General features: G+C 41.1%; 1 pseudogene; it reads left to right on the top strand.

Annotated features, from left to right (window-relative positions):
- Positions 1-25550, top strand: LOC128579599 (laminin subunit alpha-1-like; annotated as a pseudogene).
- The last annotated feature ends 1013 nt before the right edge of the window (positions 25551-26563 follow it).

Below are 26563 nucleotides of genomic sequence, written 5' to 3'. Positions count from 1 at the left end.
ATGTCGGTGTATGTGGCTGGTGACGTAATCACTGCACTACGGGTGCAAAGCCTCAATGATTTTTTTAATGATCCTTCTGGTACATGTTTGTTTTCCATATAATACTATTTTACCTGATGTATTAGTTAAAACCAGCAGAGGGTGGCTGGGCATGGTGGCTCCCACCTACAATTCTAGCACTCCGGTAGGCTGAGGTGGGAGGATCCCTTGAGCTTAGAAGTTCAAGACCGGCCTGAATAAGAAGAAACCCTGCCTTTTCTAAAAATAGAAAAATTAGCCAGGCATGATGGCAGAAGCCAGTAGTCACAGCTACTGGAGAGGCTGAGGCAGGAGGATCACTTAAGTACAGGAGTTTGAGATTGTAGGCTAAAGTATTTCCAGGGCAATCTAGCTTGGGGAAAGAGTGAGTCTCTGTCTCTAAATAAATAAATGAAGTGAGTTAAAAAATAAAACGGCACAAGATGATAAATGCCAATATAAAAATTGTTCTGTTGAGGGCACTGGAATTAAGAAAAGATAGTTACATTGAAGAAAACTAGAACAAACAAATCTAAATAAGTAGAAATATTTATAGCATTATCCTCCTGTGAAAAACTTTCTTCTTACTAGAGTGAACACTGCCTACATTAACTTGCTTTTCCTTATAAAGCAACTGGCTTAAACTCAGGCAAGCATGTGGTAGTAGACCTTCTGTAAGTTGACCACTCAAGAGGCTGCACCAAACACGTCAACATACGGAGGTGGTCAACATAAAGACCTAGGCCTGTTATACATTGAGTACCTGTGATGCATGTCTGGTGTATGAAAATTAGGGCAACTTAAGGGAGTGGTCAGTGTAGGGAGGTGGTGGACCACAGGACATGCACCACATGTACATATCAGTATAGTAGGCCTAGTTTCTTATGGTGACCACCTCTGTATGTTGACCAATTTGTTACACTCCCTTGAGTGGTCAACTTCAAGAGGTTCTAATGTATGCTGGTTTACCTAATTAATGTGATCAAAGTATTAATGTTATCAATTTATGACTAATAGCTCTACCGTAAATTTTGTGAGGGAGAAATCAATAAACCTATTGTTTGTTCTCTTAACTGTCTTGAAAATGGATTGTATCTTGTCTCTTCTGCTTTGCAGCTCCCAGAATGAAGACTCTTCCTTCCATTTTGATGGGAGTGGGTACTCTTTTGTGGAGAAGACGCTTCAGGCGACTGTGACTCAGATAATAATGCTCTTCAGTACCTTTTCACCCAATGGACTTCTTCTCTACCTGGCTTCCAACGGCACAGTAAGAGTCTGGGCACAAAGCCCTCCCATGTACACACGTTTGTATTGCTATGAATTTACTTTTGTTTAGTGAGGATTTTCTAATTAAATCATACATTTGTACGCCATGCAAGTTTATGAACATATACTAATATATAGGTATGTATGTCATACAATATCCCAATTTTGCATCATTTATTTATTATGTTAATATGAATTTACTGTAGAACAGAGCTTCTCAACCTTCCTAATGCTGCAAACCTTTAATACAGTCCCAAGGGGTCTCAACCCATAGGTTGAGAACCACTGCTATAGAACCTTTGGGACTGGGCAGCACCTGTGGCTCAAAGGAGTAGGACGCCAGCCCCATATACCAGAGGTGGCGGGTTCAAACCCAGCCCTGGCCAAAAAAAAAAAAAAGAAAGAAAGAAAAAGAACCTTTGGGACGTATAAAAGAGCACCAAGTGGAAACCAGTCTTCCAGTCATTACACATATCAGTTAAACATTTGTTATTAAGTTTTGTGTTCAAATAATATATTTTGTTCTATGTTCACTGCAACCACAGGGACCTTATTTAAATTGCACTCATAGGAATGTCATGATCCCAGCTTCCTCTCATGTGCTGGTAATTTCCATCTCTCCGTCTTCTACTTTTATTTTTTAGGACTGGCCCATTTATCAGTCTGAATAAAAAAGATCCAAAGAGATTCCACTTCTCTTATGAAAATTGTAGATTTTCATAGCAATGAGGATGGTTTCATTCTTATTTGCATAGATTTTCATAGCAACAAGAGTGGTTTCATTCTTATTTGTGTAAATTTTCATAGCAACGAAGATGGTTTCATTCTTATTTGTGTAGATTTTCATAGCAACTAGGATGTTTTCATTCTTATTTGTGTAGTATTCCAGAAAACCTTCATGGACATTTTTAGTTTTATAGCATAGACGTCTGGTGATGGGGCCAGATCCAGTTTTCTGAGTTTGATTTTGGGTTTCTGCCATTCCTGACTTGAAGGGAAAGGGACACGTGGGATCCAGATATAGCCATGGGGAAATGTGTTCTTTTCTTTACAGAAAGACTATATCCATCGAGTTGGTCCACAGCAGAGTGAAAGTTACTTTTTACCTGGGTTCGGAACCCCTTGCTCTTATTACAGACAGATGTTACAGCAACATGACCTGGTACAAAATTGCCTTTCAGTGAAACCGGAAACAAGGTAGGTGCCCAAATGGATTTGGCTTCTGCCCGTCAAATTCTTCTAAAAGCAGCAATCCTTATTCTACTTTAGTTTCCTAGGCATTCTTAAATAATATTCTAATTGAAAGCCATTGTCTTTGGTATATTAAGCAACAAAATTCACAGTTTGCGGGAGGAATAGTATAATAATTAGCTATGGATTCCAATTACATTTTTTTGTTGTTGTTGCAGTTTTTGTCTGGGGCCGTGTTTGAACCAGCCACCTCCAGTATATGGGGCCAGGACCTACTCCTTGAGCCACAGGCGCAGCCCCCACGTACATTATTTAACATTAAATGCTGAATTGAGATCAAACATTGAATCCATTCTGTTTTCTTCCACACCCGTACTGCTGTCATTTATCAACGTGTATATTGGATTTATTGACTTTGGTCAAGAAGATTTTTCACTTGTCTTTTAATAGCCCAGAACATCAGCTGGTCAAATTTGCAGAATTTAAAAGTTGATGTCTTCGTAAATGAACTTTGTCAGCAGATGTGTGCATTTTACTTTAATATAGAAAGTGATTTTCATTTCATTGCCTCTTCCTTTCAACCTCCTTTTTGGTCTCCTAGCGGTCATCACGTACAACACTAGTTACAAAGAGACTAAGCAAGGCGAGACTCTGGGAGTATCTTCTGACCGCAATCATCTAGATAAGGATCCCATTTATGTGGGTGGATTGCCTCGGTCAAGAGTTGTAAGGTATGATGTTAAACTGCAGCACTTCTGTGTCCCTCATTTCTACAACAGAGTGACACCCTGTCTCAAAAAACACCAAAGGAACAAACAGAAAAAAATTTAATCTCTCCCAGTTCCATTTTGACATCGAGGTGTTGTCAGGGCTTTGTCCCTTGGAGGACCGTGGGAGAGAACCCACTCCACCCTCCTGGCTTCTGGTGGCTTCAAGGGATCTTCAGCCTGTGGATGACGTTCTCTTTGTGGCTTCACCTCTGTGCCACGGTCCCTCTGTGTCTAGATTTCCCCTTTGATAAGGACCCCAGTCATCCCCAGTCATCCCCAGTCATCCTGGATCAGGACCTACCCTAATTCCCTCATTTTTAACTTGAGTAACTCCTCAAAGACCCTTTTACCAAATAAGATCACAATCTCAGGTTGTGAGGGAATGAAGAGGCCAAAACTGCAACATCTTTTGAGAGGACACCATTCAATTCAATTCAATTCAGTTCAGACTCATAACCCATCATGCTTTTATTCAAAGTACTCTACACCATATTAATTGGCAAATAAAGCAAGCCTTTTGCAGAAACATTAATTATTTTATATTCATTGCCATTAGAATATTCTTTTTTTGTTGTTGCTGTTGTTGAAAGAGAGTCTTATTCTGTTGCCCCAGCTAGAGTGCTGTGGCATCAGCCTTGTTCACAGCAACCTCAAAGACCCAGGATCAAGTGAACCTGTCACCTCAGCCTCTTGAGTAGCTGGACTGCAGGTGCCGCTACAATGCTCAGCTAGGTTTTCTATTTTTAGTAGAGACAGAGGTCTCACTCTTGCTTAGTTGGTCTCCAACTCCTGACCTCAAACAATCCACCTGCCTCAGCCTCCAGAGTGTTAGGATTACAGGAGCCTGGCTGACCAGTAGAACATCTAAATATTGTTTACTGTGCAATATTTGGGGACCCCACTTGTCATACTCCACTCCCTATCTGGACATTTTATTTTATTTTTATTTTTGTAGAAACAGAGTCTCACTTTATTGCCCTCGGTAGAGTGCCGTGGTGTTACATGGCTCACAGCAGCCTCCAACTCCTGGACTTAGGTGATTCTCTTGCCTCAGTCTCCTGAGTAGCTGAAACTACAGGCACCCGCCACAACTCCTGGCTATTTTTCTGTTGTTGTTGCAGTTTGGCCAGGGGCTGGTTTGAACCCGCCACCCTCAGTATATGGGGCCAGAACCCTACCCTCTGAGCCACAGGAACAGCCCCTGGACATTTTAAAGTAGTAGAATCTCTCTCTCTCTCTCTCTCTTTTTTTTTTTTCCTTAGACAAGGTCTTACTCTGTTGCCTGGACTAGAGTACAGTGGCATCAGCCTAGCTCACTGAAAACTCAAACTCTTGGATTCAGATGAGCTTAGGAGCCTCAGCCTCCTAAGTAGCTGGAATAACAGACATGCATCACCGTGCCGCCTACTTTTTTTTCCTTTTTGTAGAGATGGGGGTCTAACTATTGCCCAGTCTGGGGTTGAAGTCCTGGGTACAAGGAATCCCCTTACCTTGACCTTCTAAAGTGCTGAGAGCCACCCATGAGCTGCCATGGCCAGTACAGAATAACAGAACAGTATAATTTCTTTCTTTCTTTCTTTTTTTTTTTTTTTTTGAGATAGAGTCTCACTATGTTGTCCTCACTACCGAGGCATCACAGCTCACAGCAACCTCAAACTCTTGGGCTTAAGCGATTCTGTTGCCTCAGCCTCCCAAGTAGCTGGGACTACCGGCGCCTGCCACAACGCCCAGCTATTTTTTTGTTGCGGTTGTTTAGTTGGCCCGGGCTGCCACTCTCGGTGTATGTGGCTGTGCCATAACCACTGTGCTATCGGCGCTGAGTCAGAAAGTAGAATTTCATTACAGGAAAAAAGTAATCCTGCTTTCCGCAAACTTCTCTGGATTCCCCTTTTGTGAGCTAGAATGAATAATGTACGTGGAAGTTTAAAGTCCAGCATCGAGAGCCCGGATGAAATGGGGCAGGGGAGAGACAAGGAATCCTTTGTAACAGTGATTCACGTTTAGCTTTGTGACTTTAATGATTTACCTAAACCCATTTGTCATTTGTGTAAGTCTAGCAATCAAGGCAAGATAGCTTCCGGGGAGTAGAGTCATCAAATGTCCAATCTGGATCACCCAGCCCAGTGGCTTCCAAATTATCCATGGCAGTGCCTTGTCTTTAGACCCAGTTCTTTTACAAAAGACCGATGTGTGACACAGAGGAGCAGCCATACAGTGGCCGTGAGCAGCCCAGGGTCCACTTCCCACTGTGCCCCTCCCCTCTGCCAGGCATCTGGAAAAGGGCTCAGGAGAAACAGTTTGCAACCACAGTCACTTCCTGGTCTTAGACGCGAATACTGGAAACCTCTGGGGAGCTGGTTACTTGCCAAGTCAGAGCCAGGACTGTGGATGTCTCTGAATCCCACCCCAGGTGTCATTCCCTGTTCCTTCTGTGGTTAGTTTAGCCTCGTGAGAGGTGGCTACAAGGAATCAACATCCGAGTCTTCATCAGTGTCACGTGCGTCTGTACTTTGCCCACACGGTACAGGGTAGACACTGGAGAAAAGGAAAGGAGTTCAGACCCCAGACGTTCATGTTAGAAGACACCTGAGTATCTTCGTGGCCCACCTCCTTATTTACGTTGGAAGAAACAAAGATCCAGAAAGGTTGAAATTTGCCCCACATCATGCAGTTGCTTAAAGGTCCCCAGCTGATTATTTAACATAGACAGAAAAAAAAAAAAAAGAGCTGTCATTGTAAGAGAAAACCACCTCACTTCAAAGCTTTCTTGTAACAAGCTGATGCGTGAAGTTTGGAGATGGTCAGCGGTCTCCGTGTTTGGAAATGAGAGCCTGACCCCGGCCTGGCATGGGGCAACTTCTGGAAAGAAAAATATGCTTTTGACTTGGAGGCTAAGAAATAGGGTCTTGGGCAATCTCAGACTTTCCCAAATGCAATTATTTCCTTTAGGACAGACTTCATGGGTGCATAGTATGGACAGAAACTGGTGACGTCTTTAGCCTCTGATCCTAGCACCCCTTACACCTATCCTCATGAGAGGCAAATGTTCTATTCTACATGATAAGTGGATTATAACCTGTGGGCTATAATTTACTTATGACAATGTATTGCCTTTATTATAATTGGACTGTGTTTTCATGAGTTTATTTAAATTGTCACAACTTAAAGTGAGTTCCTCTTAAAATATTAAATGTATTTGTTTGTAGGCAGCCATCAAAGTGGCCACATTCACTGGTCTAACTAAGCCCTTTCTCTAGTATTTAGGAGAGTATTCCTTTGACCTGAAGTTCTCACCATCAATACCATTATTAAAGAGAGGCCTAGACGTTTCTGCTGTGTGGCCCATGGAAACAGATTTTTTTTATAAATATAGGTCCTTTTTTATTCCTTCTTTCAAAAGTGGCATTATGAACTCCAAATTTCCTTATGATTTTTCTCACATCCTGCCCTGCAGGGAAGGAATCACCAGCAAAAGCTATGTGGGCTGTATCAAGAACCTGGAAATATCTTTTTTTTATATTACTTTTTTTTTTTTATTGTTGGGGATTCATTGAGGGTACAATAAGCCAGGTTACACTGATTGCATTTGTTAGGTAAAGTCCCTCTTACAATCATGTCTTGCCCCCAGAAGGTGTGGCACACATCAATCCCCACCCCTCTCCCTCCTTCCCTCTCTCTGTTTTTCCTCCCCACAATGACCTTAATTGTCATTAATTGTCCTCATATCAAAATTAAGTACATAGGATTCATGCTTCTCCATTCTTGTGATGCTTTACTAAGAATAATGTCTTCCGAGGTGGAGCATGATGGCGGACAGGACGGACGTGTAGCCCACCTCTCCCAAGCCACCAGGTGAGGAAAGGCAGTCTGGACCTTCCCTGTGTGTGGATTATTGGAGTGGACAGACAGCTGGAGAAGCCCAGCAAACTGGCAGTTTGCTATATATGAGGGGTAATTTAAAATCACACACTCTGTTGTAGAGAATCTTCCCTGCTTGGCCGTGCCGGCCAGCAGGCCCCTCCCCAACGGAGGTCAGCAGCTTGTAAATGCTGACAAAATCCAATTGACAAGTAATTAATCCTGAACTGAGGGAGGCATCCGAAAGGAGAGCCACTCAAAACCACAGGGAGCTGGGCAAACTGCTGGACAATTGAAGGGAAGGGATCCTGCCCGGGAAACAGACATTTTGAACTACCCAAAAGGGCAGGCACCTTTCCCCCAGGTGTTGGAGGGGGCTGGCAGTTCAGACTGTGCAGCGAACTGGTGGCCGCCCATCCAAAACTCTGAACCATAAAACTCAGAATAAATCCCACAAGCGCTCCAACCACGGAACGGCTTGAAGCCCAGGACCGGCTTTGGCTTCTGGGGCCACGGAGCAACTGAAGCCGCGGGAACCAGCTACAGGAGACACCGTGGGAACTCAGCACCACTCCCCTTATGGCCAATTGCAGTCGCCAGTTTGCAGGGGAACCTGGGAGCAGAGTGGAGGAACTTAGGAAGCGTGGACACCTGCACTGAGTGGGAGAGTCGGTCGCAAGTGCTGTCCCGAGGAGAACAGCCGAGGTTGCACAATTCTTAGGCGACAAACTTTTACAGAAACTCCAAAATGGCGATCGGCCATGGAAGGTGGTTACCATGGTAACGGTATAAACTATAAACCAGGTATAAGTCTCAAAACCACTCTCAGAGCCACCTGGTGTCCAGAAAGTATATTGCAGTATGAATATATTCCTACGAAAGTTGATCCCTACAGCAGACTATATATAGACATTTATAGGTATATTTCTACCACAAGAATATTTTTGCAGTTGGTGCCTTTTTTTTTTTTTGGTTTTCATGGGTTTTTTTTTTTTTTTGCTGTTGTTTTCTTTTTGTCTGATTTTTCCTCACCATTTTCTTAGAGGAGATTTCGATAATTTTTTATTATTACATTTTATATAGATACTTTTTTTATTTCTATTTCTAATTTTAATTTCTTCTTTCTTCTCACTTAACATTCCTTCTAACACCACTTTTTTCTCTTTTTTTTCCTTTCTTTCAATTATTTTACGATTATCACTGTTTTTATTGCAGTTGTTCTTATATTGCTGTTGTCGTGGCTATTGCTTGTATGTTTATGTGTTTCCGTCTATCTCTGTATCTATGGGCCCATGTGCCTGGTAACCTTTGTATCTGTTTATTTGTTCATTTGGACTCAATGAGCTTGGTATTATAACCTGTAACCCTGAGCTCCTAACACCCCCCCTCCTCTCTCACTCCGTGATCTGGAGACCTGCCCCCTCAGGAGTCCAGATTCTTGGCTGAACTCTCAAGAGGTATAGACAGGACCTGGACTGCAGCTGGCCAGTGCTGACACTGTAGCAAAGGAGCAAGAAGACAACGGTCGGCTGAGAGGGAATTAGACTGGAGCGGTGGTGCCCCGAGGTGCAGAGCAACAGCCATCTTCAGCAATAACAAGGCCCATCCCCAGATATCCCATAGCCTCTCCTACTGTCTTCCTGGGCAACCAGATGAGGCCGAGTATCTTCTCAGATGGCAACCACCATGGAACGGGCCTGGGACTGAAACACAGGCCCCGTGAGTAAAGGGTTTTCCTGAGACGGTACTGACCTGGGTGGAACACCGGGACTAGAAAACACACCCGCAGAGCCGGGAAACTCCTAGGGTAGGGCTGATCCAGAGAACTGCTCTACTGAACCTAAGACGCACCTGGCCCTTAGGGGATCACCAGCCCATAGACAAAGGAGGTCAAGAGGCTACAGCCAACAACTGATCGTGCTGCGAATACAAACCCGCAGGACTAAAGACAGGGCCTGAGACACAGGTTCTGGGAACTCAAATCAGCCTCTCCTCTGCAGAGGAATCTGGCAAGGTCAGAAACAAACTCCCACAGGGTTGTTCCCTTCACCCAGTAACATAAACTAAGGGTGGGGCTGGAACTGAGTGAACACCTCCAGCCTCCATCAAGTGCCCGAGGTTGACAGGCCACACCACTCCCTACTGGATAAAGACAGAGAATAGTGGCCTAGTCGAGCAGACACAGACTACCCTGTGACTTAGGCAGGTGCAAACCCCTGGAGTATCTGCTTACTGCAGACAACTGACTGGGTCACAGCCCTGTGCGGCTAGCAGAGACTGGGTGTGACAGAGCTGCAAGGAGGGGAAGGAGGCATCATACTTCCCAGACTGATCTATTTACTGGTGGCTCTTCCTGACTCCACGCAGCACTGGAGTAAGCCTTTTAGAGCAGCCACCAGACCCCTGTGACCCAGTTCCCAGGGACTTCTTGAACTCTCCCACCCGAGGAGCTGCTGACTGAGAAAATTGACTTGGACTTTTTGAACTGAGTCACTCACCTGGGGACTATCCAGGTGGTGCCCTGGGTGTGTGGTTGTAGGAAGGTTTGATTTTCCTTTTCCATTTGTTGCCCGTGGTGGGTGGGGTGACTTAATTGCTGGTATTTCTCCACAGCTGAGACTTCAACCCAGAGTAACTGTTTCACTAGGGTCACATAGAAACCAGCTGAAAACAAGTCAGAACCACTTAGCCCCTCTACACCAAACAGGGCCCCAGTTTCTCAGGCCACAGCACTGTACGGGTCCTCGACAAAACACTAGAGGAAAATCAAAGGGAGTAAAACAATCATGGGGCGGAATCAGCAGAAAAACACTGGTAACATGAATAACCAGAATAGATCAACCCCCCCCCAAGGAAAGATACGGCAGATGTAATTGAAGATCCCATTCACAAACAACTGGCTGAGATGTCAGAAATCGAATTCAGAATTTGGATGGTAAACAAGATTAACAAAATGGAATTAGGAATTCGTGGAGAAATTCAAAAGCTGTCTCAAGAATTTAACGAATTTAAAGACAAAACCACAAAAGACTTAGACACACTGAAACAAGAATTTGCAGCCCTCAAAGATATGAAAAATACAGTGGAATCCCTTAGTAACAGAATGGACCAAGCAGAAGAAAGGATCTCCGACATCGAAGATAAAGCATTTAAACGCTCCCAAACTCTCAAAGAGGAAGAGAAATGGAGAGCAAAAATGGATCACTCACTCAGAGAGCTCTGGGATAACTCGAAGAAGGCAAATATCTGTCTCATAGGAATTCCTGAAACAGATGAAGTGGCCTCACTGGGCGCAGAGGCCCTTCTGTATGAAATTATGAAAGAGAATTTTCCAGACATGCCTAGAGAACCTGAAATTCAGATTGCAGACAGCTTCAGAACCCCAGCACGACTCAACCCCAATAAGACATCCCCCAGGCATATCATAATTAACTTCACTAAAGTTAATATGAAGGAGAAAATTCTCAAAGCTGCCAGGAGAAAGAAATCTATTACCTTCAAAGGGAAGAACATTAGAATGACTGCAGATCTCTCTGCTGAAACTTTTCAAGCCAGAAGAGGGTGGTCATCAACGTTTAATCTCCTCAAGCAAAATAACTTTCAACCCCAGATCTTGTACCCAGCTAAACTGAGTTTCATTTACGACGGAGAAATTAAATACTTTAATGACATACGTATGCTAAAGAAATTTGCCATAACCAAACCAGCTCTTCAGGATATTCTCAGACCTATCCTCCATAATAACCAACCCAATCCTCTACTACAAAAGTAAACTCACTCAGAAACTTCTGATCAAACTCTAACTTCCACAATGGCAAAAGGATTAAAAATGCCCACTGGACTTTCAAAAAACTCAATACCCCAAATTTCACCAAACTTATCAATGCTCTCCATTAATGTGAATGGCTTAAACTGCCCTCTAAAGAGACATAGGTTAGCTGACTGGATACAAAAACTCAGGCCAGACATTTGTTGCATACAAGAGTCACATCTTAACTTAAAAGACAAATACAGACTCAGGGTGAAAGGATGGTCATCCATAATTCAGGCAAATGGTATCCAGAAAAAAGCAGGAGTTGCAATTTTAATTGCGGACACAATAGGCTTTAAACAAACAAAAGTAAGGAAGGACAAAAATGGTCACTTCATATTTGTTAAGGGTAAGACTCAATATGATGAGATTTCAATTGTGCATATCTATGCACCCAACCAGAATGCACCTCAATTTATAAGAGAAACTCTAACAGACATGAGCAACTTGATTCCCTCCAACTCTATAATAGTCGGAGATTTTAACACTCCTTTGGCAGTGATGGATCGATCCTCCAACAAAAAGCTGAGTAAAGAAATTCTAGATTTAAATCTAACCATCCAGCATTTAGATTTAGCTGACATCTACAGAACATTTCATCCCAACAAAACTGAATACACATACTTCTCATCAGCCCACGGAACTTACTTCAAAATCGATCACATCTTAGGTCACAAGTCTAACCTCAGCAAATTTAAAGGAATAGAAATTATTCCATGCATCTTCTCGGACCATCATGGAATAAAACTTGAGATGAGTAACAACAGGAATCTGCATACACATACAAAAACATGGAAGTTAAATAACCTTATGCTGAATCATAGCTGGGTCAGAGATGAGATCAAGAAGGAAATTGCCAAATTTCTGGAACAAAACGACAATGAAGACACGAACTATCAGAACCTCTGGGACACAGCAAAGGCAGTTCTATGAGGGAAATTTATAGCACTGCAAGCCTTCCTCAGGAGAATGGAAAAAGAGGAAGTAAGCAACTTAATGGGACATCTCAAGAGACTGGAAATGGAAGAACAATCCAACCCCAAATCCAGTAAAAGAAAAGAAATAACCAAAATCAGAGCAGAACTAAATGAAATTGAAAACAAAAGAATAATACAACAGATCAATAAATCAAAAAGCTGGTTTTTTGAAAAGGTCAACAAAATAGATAAGCCTTTGGCCAACCTAATCAGGAAAAAAAAGAGTAAAATCTCTAATCTCATCAATCAGAAATAACAAAGATGAAATAACAACAGACTCCTCAGAAATCCAAAAAATCCTTAATGAATATTACAAGAAACTATACTCTTAGAAATACGAAAATTTGAAGGAAATCGACCGTTACTTGTAAACACGTCACCTTCCAACATTTAATCAAAAACAAGTGGAAATGTTGAACAGGCCCATATCAAGTTCAGAAATATCATCAACCATACAAAATCTCCCCAAAAAGAAAAGCCCGGGACCAGATGGTTTCACGTCAGAATTCTACCAAACCTTTAAAGAGGAATTAGTACCTATACTACTCAACCTGTTCCAAAAGGTAGAAAAAGAAGGAAGACTACCCAACACATTCTATGAAGCAAATATCACCCTGATCCCCAAACTAGGAAAAGACCCAACAAGAAAAGAAAATTATAGACCACTATCACTAATGAATATAGATGCAAAAATATTCAACAAGATTCTAACAAACAGAATCCAGCAACATATCAAACAAATCATACATCATGACCAAGTCGGTTTTATCCCAGGGTCTCAAGGCTGGTTCAATATACATAAATCTATAAAGGTAATCCAGCACATAAACAAATTAAAAAACAAAGACCATACGATTCTCTCAATTGATGCAGAAAAAGCTTTTGATAACATCCAACATCCATTCATGATTAGAACACTTAAGAAAATTGGTATAGAAGGGACATTTCTTAAACTGATAGAGGCCATCTACAGCAAACCCACAGCCAATATCATATTGAATGGAGTTAAATTGGAAACATTTCCACTTAGATCTGGAACCAGACAAGGCTGCCCATTGTCTCCATTGCTCTTTAACATTGTAATGGAAGTTTTAGCCACCGCAATTAGGGAAGAAAAGGCGATCAAGGGTATCCACATAGGGTCAGAAGAGATCAAACTTTCACTCTTCGCAGACGATATGATTGTATATCTGGAAAATACTAGGGACTCTACTACAAAACTCTAGAAGTGATTAAGGAATACAGCAGTGTCTCAGGTTACAAAATCAACATTCATAAATCGGTAGCCTTTATATATACCAACAATAGTCATGTTGAAAAAACAATTAAGGACTCTATCCCATTCACAGCTGTGCCAAAGAAGATGAAATACTTGGGAGTTTATCTAACAAAGGACGTGAAAGATCTATATAAGGAGAACTATGAAACTCTAAGAAAAGAGATAGCTGAGAATGTTAACAAATGGAAAAATATACCATGCTCATGTTTGGGAAGAATCAACATGGTTAAAATGTCCATACTACCCAAAGCAATATATAATTTCAACGCAATCCCCATTAAAGCTCCACTGTCATACTTTAAAGATCTTGAAAAAATAATTCTTCGTTTTATATGGAATCAGAAAAAACCTCAAATAGCCAAGACATTACTCAGAAATAAAAACAAAGCAGGAGGAATCACGCTACCAGACCTCAGACTATACTACAAATCGATAGTGATCAAAACAGCATGCTACTGGCACAAAAACAGAGATGTAGATGTCTGGAACAGAATAGAGAACCAAGAGATGAATCCAGCTACTTACCGGTATTTAATCCTTGACAAGCCAATTAAAAACATTCAGTGGGGAAAAGATTCCCTATTTAACAAATGGTGCTGGGTGAACTGGCTGGCAACCTGTAGAAGACTGAAACTGGACCCACACCTCTCACCATTAACCAGGATAGACTCTCACTGGATTAAAGATTTAAACCTAAGACATGAAATTATTAAAATACTAGAAGAGAGTGTAGGGAAAACCCTTGAAGAAATTGGGTTGGGCGAGTTTTTTGTGAGAAAGACCCCCCGGGCAATTGAAGCTGCTTCAAAAATACACTATTGGGACTTGATCAAACTAAAAAACTTCTGCACAGCCAAGAACAAGTAAAGCAAGCAAACAGCCCTCAGAATGGGAGAAGATATTTGCAGGTTATGTCTCCGACAAAGGTTTAATAACCAGAATCCACAGAGAACTCAAACGCATTAGCAAGAAAAGAACAAGGGATCCCATCGCAGGCTGGGCAAGGGACTTGAAGAGAAACTTCTCTGAAGAAGAAAGGCGCATGGCCTTCAGACATATGAAAAAATGCTCATCATCTTTAATCATCAGAGAAATGCAAGTCAAAACTACTTTGAGATATCATCTAACTCCAGTGAGACTAGCCTATATCACAAAATCCCAAGACCAGAGATGTTGGCGTGGATGTGGAGAAAAGGGAACACTTTTGCACTGCTGGTGGGAATGCAAATTAATACATTCCTTTTGGAAAGAGATATGGAGAACACTTAAAGATCTGAAAATAGATCTGCCATTCAATCCTGTAATCCCCCTACTGGGCATATACCCAGAAGACCAAAAATCACACCATAACAACGATATTTGTATCAGAATATTTATTGCAGCCCTATTCATAATTGCTAAGTCATGGAAAAAGCCCAAGTGCCCATAGATCCACGAATGGATCAATAAATTGTAATATATGTACACCATGGAATATTATGCAGCCTTAAAGAAAGATGGAGACTTTACCTCTTTCATGTTTACATGGATGGAGCTGGAACATATTCTTCTTAGTAAAGTGTCTCAAGAATGGAAGAAAAAGTACCCAATGTACTCACCTTTATTATGAAACTAATGTAGGACCTTCACATGAAAGCTATATCCCAGTTATAACCTAAGAATAGGGAGAAAGGGGAAAGGGAGGGGAGGGAGGGGGGAGGGAGGCGGAAGAAGGGGGACTAATGGGATTACACCTGCGGTGCATCTTACAAGGGTATATGTGAATACTAGTAAATGTGGAATGTAAAGGTCTTGGCAAAATAACTAAGAAAATGCACAAAAGCTATGTTAACTAATGTGATGAAAATGTGTCAAACGATATATGAACCAAGTGTATGGTGCCCCATGATCATACTAATGTACACAGCTATGGTTTAATTAAAAAAAATAAATAAATAAAATAAAAAAAAAGAATAATATCTTCCACTTCCATCCAGGTTAATATGAAGGATGTAAAGTCTCCATTTTTTTTTTTTTTTTTTTTTTGTAGAGACAGAGTTTCACTTTATGGCCCTCAGTAGAGTGCCGTGGCCTCACACAGCTCACAGCAACCTCCAACTCCTGGGCTTAAGTGATTCTCTTGCCTCAGCCTCCCGAGAAGCTGGGACTACAGGGGCCCGCCACAACGCCCAGCTATTTTTTTTTGTTGCAATTTGTCCGGGGCTGGGTTTGAACCTGCGACCCTCGGCATATGGGGCCGGCGCCCTACCGACTGAGCCACAGGCGCCGCCCAAGTCTCCATTTTTTTTAATAGCTAAATAGTACTCCATGGAATACATATACCACAGCTTGTTAATCCATTCCTGGGTTGGTGGGCATTTATAATAATAATAAAATAAAAGAGAGAAGTAGATATTGTAATATTTTATATTATTTTTATTATAAACTACTCAGTGAGCACCAAATATTTATTGCTTTACCTACAGAGAAAGTGAAAAGAATGAGGTGTTAATCATTCATGCAGAATGAATTCATAAAGTCATTCTCATTGTAATATATTTCCATTAAAATGAAAAGGTCTATTAATTTCGTTGAGCCTTCTTCTAGGTATTAGGTTTAGAAAGTAGAATGAACTACTTGGCATTGAAATTAATAGCATGTAGTACATCTAGGATTAACAATATGAAAATTTGTTGAAATTTTTATTTTTTCCTTTTCTTATCTCCTATTATCTCATTTTTACATTTAGATGCTATATTAGAATAAAAATTTCATGCTTTCCAATTTGCATTTTTCCTCCTAAGTTTGTGATAAATTCAATTTTCTCTATTAGAACAATCGGAGCACTAAGTATAGTTAATAAAATAATAAATATGTAGAATATAAATTACATTTAATTTTTTTAATTTAATTTTTTTTAATTTTAGATTTAAAGGGTACAATTAGGTTACATTATTTGCATTTGTTAGGTAAAGTCCAGGTTGTAGTTGTGCCCCTCCTCCAGGGCATAATATACGCTTACATTGTGCCTGTTACGCGAGAGCACACCAATCTCCCTCCATACTCCCCCCACCATCCCTTTCCTCCCCCTCACTTGAGTTTAATTGTGTTTTTCTCTCATGTGCTCGTGTATTTGTTCATCTACGGATTTCATATTAGTATTAAGTACATTTGGATACTTGCTTTTCCATTCTTGTGATACTTTATTAGGGAGAATGTTCTCTGACTCTATCCAGAATAATTTTCATTTTAAACTAATATTATATATATAATATGCCTTTAATGCTAATAACATTATGCTAAATTCAACTTAATTTTTCTTAATCATAAAATACTTTGAGGTATATAATTATTAATATCAAGGTCATTATAATTAATATTTTATGCATTAAAATACCAATTACAGCTTGATTAACTGAAATAAAGATGAGGAAAAGTCCATTTAGAAGCTAAAATCCAAATTATAATCACATTGATTACAATATTGTACAGTGATTTAAATGTAAGTTTATCATACTATTACTCAATATTTAAGAATACATTAATTATGCAACAGAAAAAAAAAAAGAACCTGGAAATATCCAGGTCGACCTTTGATTTACTCAGAAATTCCTATGGAGTGAGAAAAGGTTGTATGTTGGAGGTAGGAAACATTTAATTGATGTTGGAATGAGTTTTTATAAATATCCACTGATGTAGCAAAATAATAACATAACAAAATCTAAACCAGTGGGGTGGATAGAATGGAGAAAATGGGGAAGCCCAGCGGCAATGGGGAGTCGGCCTGTGGCTGGAAACTCACGGCTCCTCTTATCCCCTCTGACCAGCCCATCTGAAGTGTTAGCCTCTTAAGAGGCAGCTATGTTGAGTTGCCATCCAAGTCTTTGATCCCAGAATCGGAATTGCTGGCCATATTTGCCACCAAGAACAGCAGTGGCATCATCCTGGCTGCCCTTGGCAGGGACGTGGAGCTTCAGGGTCCTGGGCAGGCCCACGTGGTGAGTAGTTCCCCTGCCGCCCGGCTGCATGCTCCTAAACTTTTGGTGTGTTCCTGGTTGTTTATGAGTATGTATTTTTAATAAGTAAAAGTTACATCGCTGAGTGCCGTTCCCTTATGAATCAGTGATGTCCTGTGCTGTGCAATCCATCCTTCTTGTCCAGTGACTTAGGAAAAGACACTTGCCATCCACCTATAATTTTTGTGAAAACACGTTTGGCGAGCACACACTGAGTTGTCCTCCATGCGTCATGGTCCTTAGTTTTCATTCTAAGGTGAAACAGCAGTCCTTCAGTGCTGTTCAGATCTTCAGTCTACTGCTCTAAGGCAGGGTTTTCTTCATCTGCTATAGTAGTGATTTTCAACCAGAGTACTGTGAAAAATTTTAAAGATAATGAATTAAATTATTTCCCAAAGAAGTTTAAAACACAGTGAGTATATTCTCTTTCTTTACTTTTCTTTTGATCAACATAATTTCAGTATGCCGTGGAAGTTTAACTATAGGTTCAAGTATGACATGAGATAAAAAAAAGGTTGAAACACATTGCTTGAACAATTTGAAAGAATCGAAAGAGCAGCAAGGGGCGGCACCTGTGGCTCCATGGGTAGAGTGCCGGCCCCATATACGAGGGTGGCGGGTTTGAACCCAGCTCCGGCCAAACTGCAACAAAAAAATAACCAGGCTTTTGATGGGCGCCTGTACTTCCAGCTACCCGGGAGGCTGAGGCAAGAGAATCACCTATGCCCAGGAGTTGGAGGTTGCTGTGAGCTGTGACACCATGGTGCTCTAGTGAGGGCAATAAAGTGAGACTCTGTCTCTAAAAAAAAAAAAAGAAAGAGCAGAAGAGAGTCATAGCCTGTGATGAGCACATTGAGCAAGCGCCAGGAGAGGAGCGAGGACAGGGTTCCATGTTCATGTTGCCATATTTATATTCCATTTTAGGAGCGTAGGTGATACTTACCTTACCCTCTGCTCAAACTTGCACCTGTCACATGATTTGGAGAAACTTAGAGATTGCTAGTGTATTGTGTTAACGAAGTGGAGCCTGTCTTAACCGCAGTGTACTGGGGACCTTCTTTACTGTACAAGACACTTTACAGACATTGCTGCATAAGGATTATAGCCACCTGCAAGGCAGATGCTGATGCTTACATTTTGTTGAGGAAGAAATGGATTCAGAGAGCCCAGTTTATGTGCCCAAGGTCACACAGCTGTTGTGACATCTGTTTATAGACGCCAAGCATGTCACAAGCCACTTGGCGAAGAAGGGCTGATAAGGACTAACAATGGTTTGGGACTCCATTGATCATTTCATTTTAAAATATTTTTTCAGTTCTTCTTTAAAAAGTTGAACTGAAAAACTTTTTTTTTGTTTTGAGACAGTTTCAGCTGTCACCCTGGGTAGAGTGCCGTGGCATCACAGCTCACAACGACCTTCAACTTGGGCTCAAGTGATCCTCGTGCCTCAGTTTTTCTATTTTAGTAGAGACGGGGTCTCGCCTTTTGCTCAGGCTTGTCTCCAACTCATGAGCTCAAGCAATCCCCCCACCTCAGCCTCCTAGAGTGCTAGGATTACAGGCATGAGCCACCACAACCAGCCTGAAATTTATATAAAATTAATCATTGTAGAGTAAATAAGTCAGTAGCATTTAGCACACCCACGGTGCCACAAGGCCACCTTCTCTGTTTATTTCTAAACATTTTCATCACCCAAAATAGCAGTCTGGGACCATTAAGCAGTCACTCCCTGTGCCCCTCTCTCCCCACCCCTGCGTTTTGTCTCTAAGGATGAATTTGCCTATTCTGGATGTTCCATATGAATAGAGTCACACCACGTGTGATCGTGTCGTTCACCTAGCCCGTCTTTGAGTATGTCCACACTGTCATATGTAAGGTCTTAATTCTTCATTCTTTTTTTTTTGGCCGGGGCTGGGTCTGAACCTGCCACCTCCAGCATATGGGGCCAGCACCCTACTCCTTTGAGCCACAGGCGCCACCCAGATCTTCGTTCCTTTTTCTGGCTGACTAGTATCCCACTGTGTGAACCTCTCACAGTTTATCATTTGCTTCCTTGATACATGGGATTATTTCTGCTTTTTGACTATTATGACTAATGCTGCCAGGAAGTGTTTGAGGCCCTGTTTTCAAGTCTTCTGAGTGCATACCTAGGAGAAGAGCTGTCGGTCATATGGTAATTGTATATTTGACTTTTGGAAGACCTGCCAGACTGTTTCTGAGCCAGCAAAAACAGAGTAGTATCGTCCAGTAGTAAGAAGGGTATTGTGAAACACCCCCATTCCAGTTCTTCTGGTGGCATTATGAATTGTTATACCTATTTTCAATATGGCAAAATGATTTTAAGAGCTTTAAACATTGTCAAACTTTAGTTCCACTTTTAGAAATGTTAGAAACAATTTCATGGGCAAAAAAATTTAAATATTCATGTGGATGATAATAAACAATTATTAAATTGAAACTACTTTAAATGTTATTGATTAAAGTGACAAATTTATAATCTGTCTACTTATTGTACATAATGTAGCAATAAAGAATCCCTGTGACGGCAATGCAGACATGGAAACATGTGGTGGTATGTGTAGTGGTAACAGCATAAGGCAGAATGTAAATTACATGAAGGGATTAGAAAGTAACACGATAAATTTAAAATAGTTGTGTTCAATGATGAGAGTCTTAAGGAATTGCTTGCTTGATGTTAATATTCCCATGTTACCTTGGTAAGATGGAAATTTTTTAAATCCTATACTAACGAGCTTTTTTCTGGCTAATTCTCTGCACACTCCTGCCCCCAGCCCTTCTCCATTCTGCTGATTCAGGGCCATGTTGAGGTTCACATCAGTCTTGGGGACAGGTCCAGCCTGAGGAAAGCCCTCCTACACTCTCCCACAGGCACCTACAGCGATGGACAGCCGCATTTCATCTCCTTGTAGGAATCGGAGGTACTGTCCCCACAGCAAGGCGTGTGTCATGAGGGGGTGGGGACCTCACCAGGGCTTCCAGCAGAAACATTGTCCTGGCACCCTGTGCAGTTAAATGACTGGCATGATTAGCATTCCAAATAGTTGTAGAAGCCAAACCTTGCCAGAAAGCTCCTTATGAGATGTTTGTGCTATTTCTATAATTGAACAACTTTATCCTTGCCCTTTTTTGAAACTCAATATAAATTATATTGGATTAATTCTGTGGCAAAGAGCGTTGTGGTATCAATAAATAGTATTATATCAATAGTAAATAGTACAGTAGTAAGTAGGTTCTGTCAACATTCCTGTATATTTCCCTCCAGAACTCTAGAGCAAACATTTTAAAAGTATACTGGACATTTTCATCATAGGTAAAGAGGTAAAATTATACTGTTCTCAAAAAAGCAGTCAAATTCAATGATTTTTGTTAACATTGCACTCATTACTGAAGAATTTTCAGTTGTAAGTTTTAATCTTTAAGATTCACCTTTTGTTCTGACATGTCATATTAAAATTTGTCTTCCAGGAACTTTTATTATTCAGTAAGAACTTTGCTGGGATTGTGTGTTAAAATGGGCCATTTATTTATTATAGTTAAAGATTTTCGTTTATTTTCTCCTTTGATCTTTTAGAATTATCACTGTTAAATTGGCTGAGACCAATCCTGTGGAAATGAACTTGGGTCCATTAGCAGAAAGCAGGACTATAAATGTGTCCAACCTGTACATAGGGGGCATTCCTGAGGGTGAGGGGACCTTGGTGCTCAGAATGAGAAGCTCGTTCATTCCATGGCTGCATCAGAAATCTGATCTTTAACCTGGAGTAAGTGAAACTGTGCTCTCTGCATGTTTTTGCATTTTCTGACCTTCAACAGTGAGTGCTAACGCTAACCTGCAGTCTAATTTTGTTGTTTGAAATTGCCTAAAATTTTAAAAGTTCCTGAAGAACATACGAACCCCGTTTGTCTATCATAGAAATCCCCACAAATGGACTTTATTGGATTCAAATGATTGACAGGTACAGTCACCTTACTTTCAAATAAAAGATGGAATCTTAGCTCCACACACAATTATCCATAAATAGCTGGGGTTAAATATATTTTTGATAAGCACTTAAAAGAAGATAGATTTTGTAATACAAATTTCTGAATTGTTTTTACAATTAGGCTACTAGCAGCTTCAGATTATTAATGGTTCCCCTGAAAGCAATTACTGTATAATTAAGAACTGGAAGCCTCCATCCCATGTGTGGTGGGCTTGTGATGATTCATTCCTCCTTGCTGACCCTCTGCCCACGGTCAGCGTGCTGAGCAGACCCAACACATGCTCTGCCCTGCAGGGCCATTGTCTACTTGGGGGAAACTGGATGTGAGCTGATGAGATTGGGATCTCTCCCGCCGAACCACTGACTTGCCACTCGATCTTTAGCAAGGACTTGGATCTTTCAAGATCACAGCATCTTTCCCCATGAAATTACCTTTTACGGGTCCCTGAACCGGGCAAGAATACAAATGTATTCATGGATTTCAACATGATTACAATGTCGGAGCCTTGGTTTAGCTATTTCTATAGACTTATATTTAGTCACCTGTTGTCTATTTATTCTTTCCCTCACTGGAGAGTCATCTTCATGCTCCTTAAAGCTGTGAGGCTGTGGACTCCACATCTCTTGTGGTTCCCAGGCATGTCCAGGAAAGTGCCACAGGGTCACATGCAGGTGCAGGACTTGGTGCTGGAGCTGCGTAGTGAAGGGGCGTGTGACGAGGGAAGCCCACAACCTCTCTTGAGGGGACATCAGTGTTCAGCTGAGGTCACTATGCAGACAGGTAGAAACCAGAGCATGAACGTGGCCATAGGGCAGCCCAGTGAAGGCTGCAGGAAGTGTGTCAGCTCCGGAGCGGCTCTCGCAGGGCGCACAGGAAGGGCCTGGGGTAGTGTTTCAAGAAGCATCAAACAAGAAAGTACCGGGTGTCCCAATAGTCACCATGCATAGGAAAAATGGAAAATCATAGCTAAATATACCTTTGTTTAGAAAATGTTCACTACAAAATTTTACAAAAAGGTGGCCAACATGTAGAGAATATTTTGTAAATATTTTGTAAAATTGTGTAATGAACATTTTATGAATAAAGATGCATTCAGCTATAATTTCCTTTTTTTTATGTTTGATGACTTTTGGGACATCCCTGTGTATAACATGATCTATCCAGACTCTCAGGCATGCTGAAGGATGGTCACTCTGATCACTCCAAGAGAAACAGATTCATTGTTTCTTATGGATTTTAATTGTACACTAATTACATGACACAGTTTCTGGTTTGTGGTATCCTAATTTTGAAACTCTCCCTTGTTTGTGCCTAGACTTTTGGATTTCACCAGTGCAGTTGGCTCTGAACAAGCGGATTTGGACACCTGCTTGCTTGCACAAAGGCCTAAGCTGGCTTTTCTTGGCGAGGACGGGGAGCACATACACCAGGCCTGGTGAGTTCGAATCCAGCCCGGGCCTGCCAAACAACAATGACAGCTACAACAACAAAATAGCCAGGTGTTGTGGTGGGCGCCTGTAGTTCCAGCTACTTGGGAGGCTGAGGCAAGTGAATCACTAAAGTCCAAGAGTTTGAGGTTGCTGTGAGATATGACGCCACAGCCCTCTACCCAGGGCGACAGCTTGAGACTCTACCTCAAAAAAAAAAAAAAGAATGCAATGACAACTTGACCAGTTTGGCACAAATGCCTTAATTATCATCCTGTCACTAAGGCAGCAGCACTTTTAAGCACCACTGGTTTTACAATGAATAGTAGAAGTGTCAATATGGTGACATGGGCAAACAGCATAGGGAGTACTACCCAGCATTAAAGTAGTTTTAACCTTGCAGGCCACTGAAAATCACGTCTAGGGCTTCCCTTACCTGTCCACAGATACCGCTGACTTATGTGCTTCCTATATATCAGACCTTGTGACTTCTGACTCCACTTAAAACTTAAATTTGGTATTCACATTAGCGTTTTACTTCTTTATAAAACTATGTTTTTCTCTCTGAAACTCTGAAGTCAGAAAATTTCTTTCCCAATGATCTGGGTGTTGCTGAGTTTGATATGTTGTTCTTCTGGTCAAAATAATGCTTGAGTCCTAACACCTCATAGAATTGTTCTTTTATTAATTTATGCATCTTCCAACTCTCAGTTTTACAAACAGAATGTTAGCCTTATTCAAAGTGGGTTTTATCCCTCTTTTAATTCCCACAAAATGGGGAGAGTCTCATCTCCCAGGCACGCAGGGTGGCAGAGCTCTCCTGTATCTCTGGTCCCTTGAAAGCAGATGTGGCTTAAAACAGTTTGGTGGAAACACTTCAGACATTTATTAATAAGTATAAATAAATGTTCACTGAGCTTAAGAGAAACATTATTACCTCAGAATGAAAAATTTCTCTTAAATTTCTAAAGAGAACGATTTCTAAAGGGCCAAGGACACACTGCTTCTCAGGATCACACAGATGAATTCTCCAAGGAATTGAATAAAAAGATTTCAGCATTCCCATTTTTCAGTCTCAAGTGCATTAACAACAATTCCTTAATTGTAAAATGGAAGTCCCACAAAACCGTATTTTACTAAAAAGACAGACTTAATTTCAGAAAATACGTAAACAAAAACCATTTCTTACACACTCCATGAATGCTCTTGACAGTGCTAAAACCACCCCATGGTGCAAATGGACAGGTAACTCATTTGTGCAGTTAAGAATATATACAGGACCCATGATTGCATGTACACAGCTATGAAAAAATATATATATTTTAAACTCATAATAATAAAAAGTGACTATTGAAAAAAGAAGAAGAATATATAAAGGAAACACAGGATTCTTGAGACAAGTCAGGAGCTTACACAAAATTTACACAGAACAACAGGCGGGAGGCAGTAGCGTGCCTGTTGGTTTGGGAATTTTAAAATGATCTAGTTAGGGATCTGAGCTAAAGAAGGGGCCAGAAGGATCTCAGGCTTGAAGAGAACATCAACCCAGATGAAAGAGCCAGTTTTGTAATGAAATTTGTGACTTCATAGCCAAAAGAGCACAGATCTCATCATCGCTTTGGTATTCAGGTTTTAGATCAACTAATGATTAATTTTCCTACAGTATTAACAGTCCTAGAGTTTTTCAGGTGGCAGAATTTAGTTTAATAGGTTCAGAAAATAATTTGATCTTATATTTTATAGAGTTATTAAGTATAGGAAGGATTAACTGAAATATTGAGTTAAACTTTCTTGTAATTTAGAGGGAAGTTGTCTATGGTGATCATGATTTAAGGTATTGAAAAAATTCTTACAAATGGCAAGGTGGTCTTCTTTGGGATACAGAGAAGGAAGTAAGTTGAATGTTTAAAGGCATCTCTCTCTTTGCCTCTTCCACCATAGGATGTGGGGATCTCCTGAGGAGATTATCTTTCTTTTTTTTTAAAGTTTCTCCCAGACTAAACTGTAATCTGATGACCTAGAATTACAAATAAGACATGCCCATTCAAAAGAGTAACTCTTTTTTGGAACTTGTCACAATCTGGGCAAAGCATAAATAGTCTTACAAAGTTCTTAGAATGCAGATAACATGTCTAGCACCTTAAGAAAAAAATTAAACATCTAAGATAGTAAATCACCTGTAGTGTTTTATCTAATTTACCAAATCTTGGCACTGGCAGCAGGAATATATACCCATGTATGACGTGCCTGAGTAAGAGATAAGAAAACAAAGCCCCCCAAGGCTCTCTGTATAACCAGGGAAACAGCACACACATGTATCTGTAGAAACCCTGAGTTGCCAAAGCAGGACAGGCAAAGTTGCAGATTTATGCCAAAAATTCCAAAGTGGGGGAAAAAATTAACTCCTAGATATCTCTAGGCCTTCTAGCTCCCTGCTGCGTGGTTTTTTGCTCTTCAAAGTGAACACACTTCTGCAGAGATGCAGTGGCTTCTGCCTAGGGGTGAAGACGGCCCACAAGGTCATAGTCCTTGTCTTCCAATCCTCCGTCCTTGTGTTTGGTCAACCAGCCTCTGAAGACATTCTGACTCAATGAATGAAAAGATGGCTTTGGGGCTCAATATGTACAATTTTCCTCGTTCTATTCTTTTGAGAAATGTCAACATAGAGAAGGCAACTAGAAAGGAGCTGCAAAGCAACAAGTCTGAGTAACTACCTACAGTACAGGTGTTCCTGGTGCTGGACAAGGAGACGCAGATGCCCCGATCTGTCCTGGACAGGCAGACGCAGACGCGCCATTCTGTCCTGGCACACAGGTATGATGGCAAAGCATGGCCTTCTCAGGGCCAGAGAACACAACTGGCCTTCACCCAGGCTTTCTCCCAGCTGCTGCTCTCCCTTACAACACTGAAAGAAATAGCTATCGCAGTTTTTGTCCTTAAAGGAACATATTAGTGGTCATCATGAAGACAGGCATACAAAGTCCCCAGGGTACCGACTGCTAAAAGTGAGATATGTACTCTGTGACCTAATCACATCCAACTAATAATAATGTGGAAACAGAGCTGTTCTTGTTTGAGACTTCAGTGGGCAGGATCTTCGAGAAGCTCTATCAAAAGAGTAAGAACTATGCCTGTCCCTGCAACATGGGGGACCCACACTAAAGCATTACATTGACACCTATTATTTTATTCTTTTGGCATCCTGATTATCAAGAGTAAAAACATAAAAAGCACTCTCCAATTTTCCATTGATGTACTCTAATTTGATATCTTGGTGAATAACGGCCTTCAAAGGAATTTCCATCTGAATCAGCTAATGAGTTAATGGAGCTTTCTTTTATAACAAATGGTAGTTCAAAGTACCTGTAAGTGTGGCCATGACGCCTCAAGGGTAGGTTCACTTTCTTCTGGATCAAATTCGTTGCTGTCACTAGGAGGGAGAGTTCTGAATATATTGCAAGATATCTAAAAATAAACAAGCAGCAGAGTTAGCTGGAAGCATCTTCTGGACAGCTTTACATAAGGTCCTGAGGAGCCAGCTAATGGGAACCCAGGTAACAGCATGAGGGGCACCCTCAACTGGAATAAGGGCCCCTCGCTCCAGGCTTTGCCACCAGGATCACCTGGAGGCCAGGTGGGAAGGGAGCAAAGCAGCCCCTCCTGCTGTCTTGAATGCTGCATGTCTTGTCTCTATTTGGCCCTTTCCACCTTAAGTCCTCATGATTCTCTACCTTCCATCAAAGCCTGCTCTTGCTTGCTTACCTGTCAAGCCTGCTTATAATTAGCCAATTTCCACTAAGATAAAAGTAACTGCAAGGGGCTTCATGTCCTTCCCTTCTCAGGCTTATTCACAATTTGCAAATTTATGGTTGAACTAATGGTGAAATTTTAGATATTCACAAAAATGAATCAGGAGAGATATTTTAGAACCTTTCTATTACCCTTAAAAATATTCCTGATCTGTCC

The sequence above is a fragment of the Nycticebus coucang genome, unplaced genomic scaffold (assembly GCF_027406575.1).
Source record: "Nycticebus coucang isolate mNycCou1 unplaced genomic scaffold, mNycCou1.pri scaffold_79, whole genome shotgun sequence".
Lineage (NCBI taxonomy): Eukaryota > Metazoa > Chordata > Mammalia > Primates > Lorisidae > Nycticebus > Nycticebus coucang.
The sequence above is the reverse complement of the archived record's forward strand: the minus strand, read 5'-3'. Positions and strand labels throughout refer to the sequence as shown.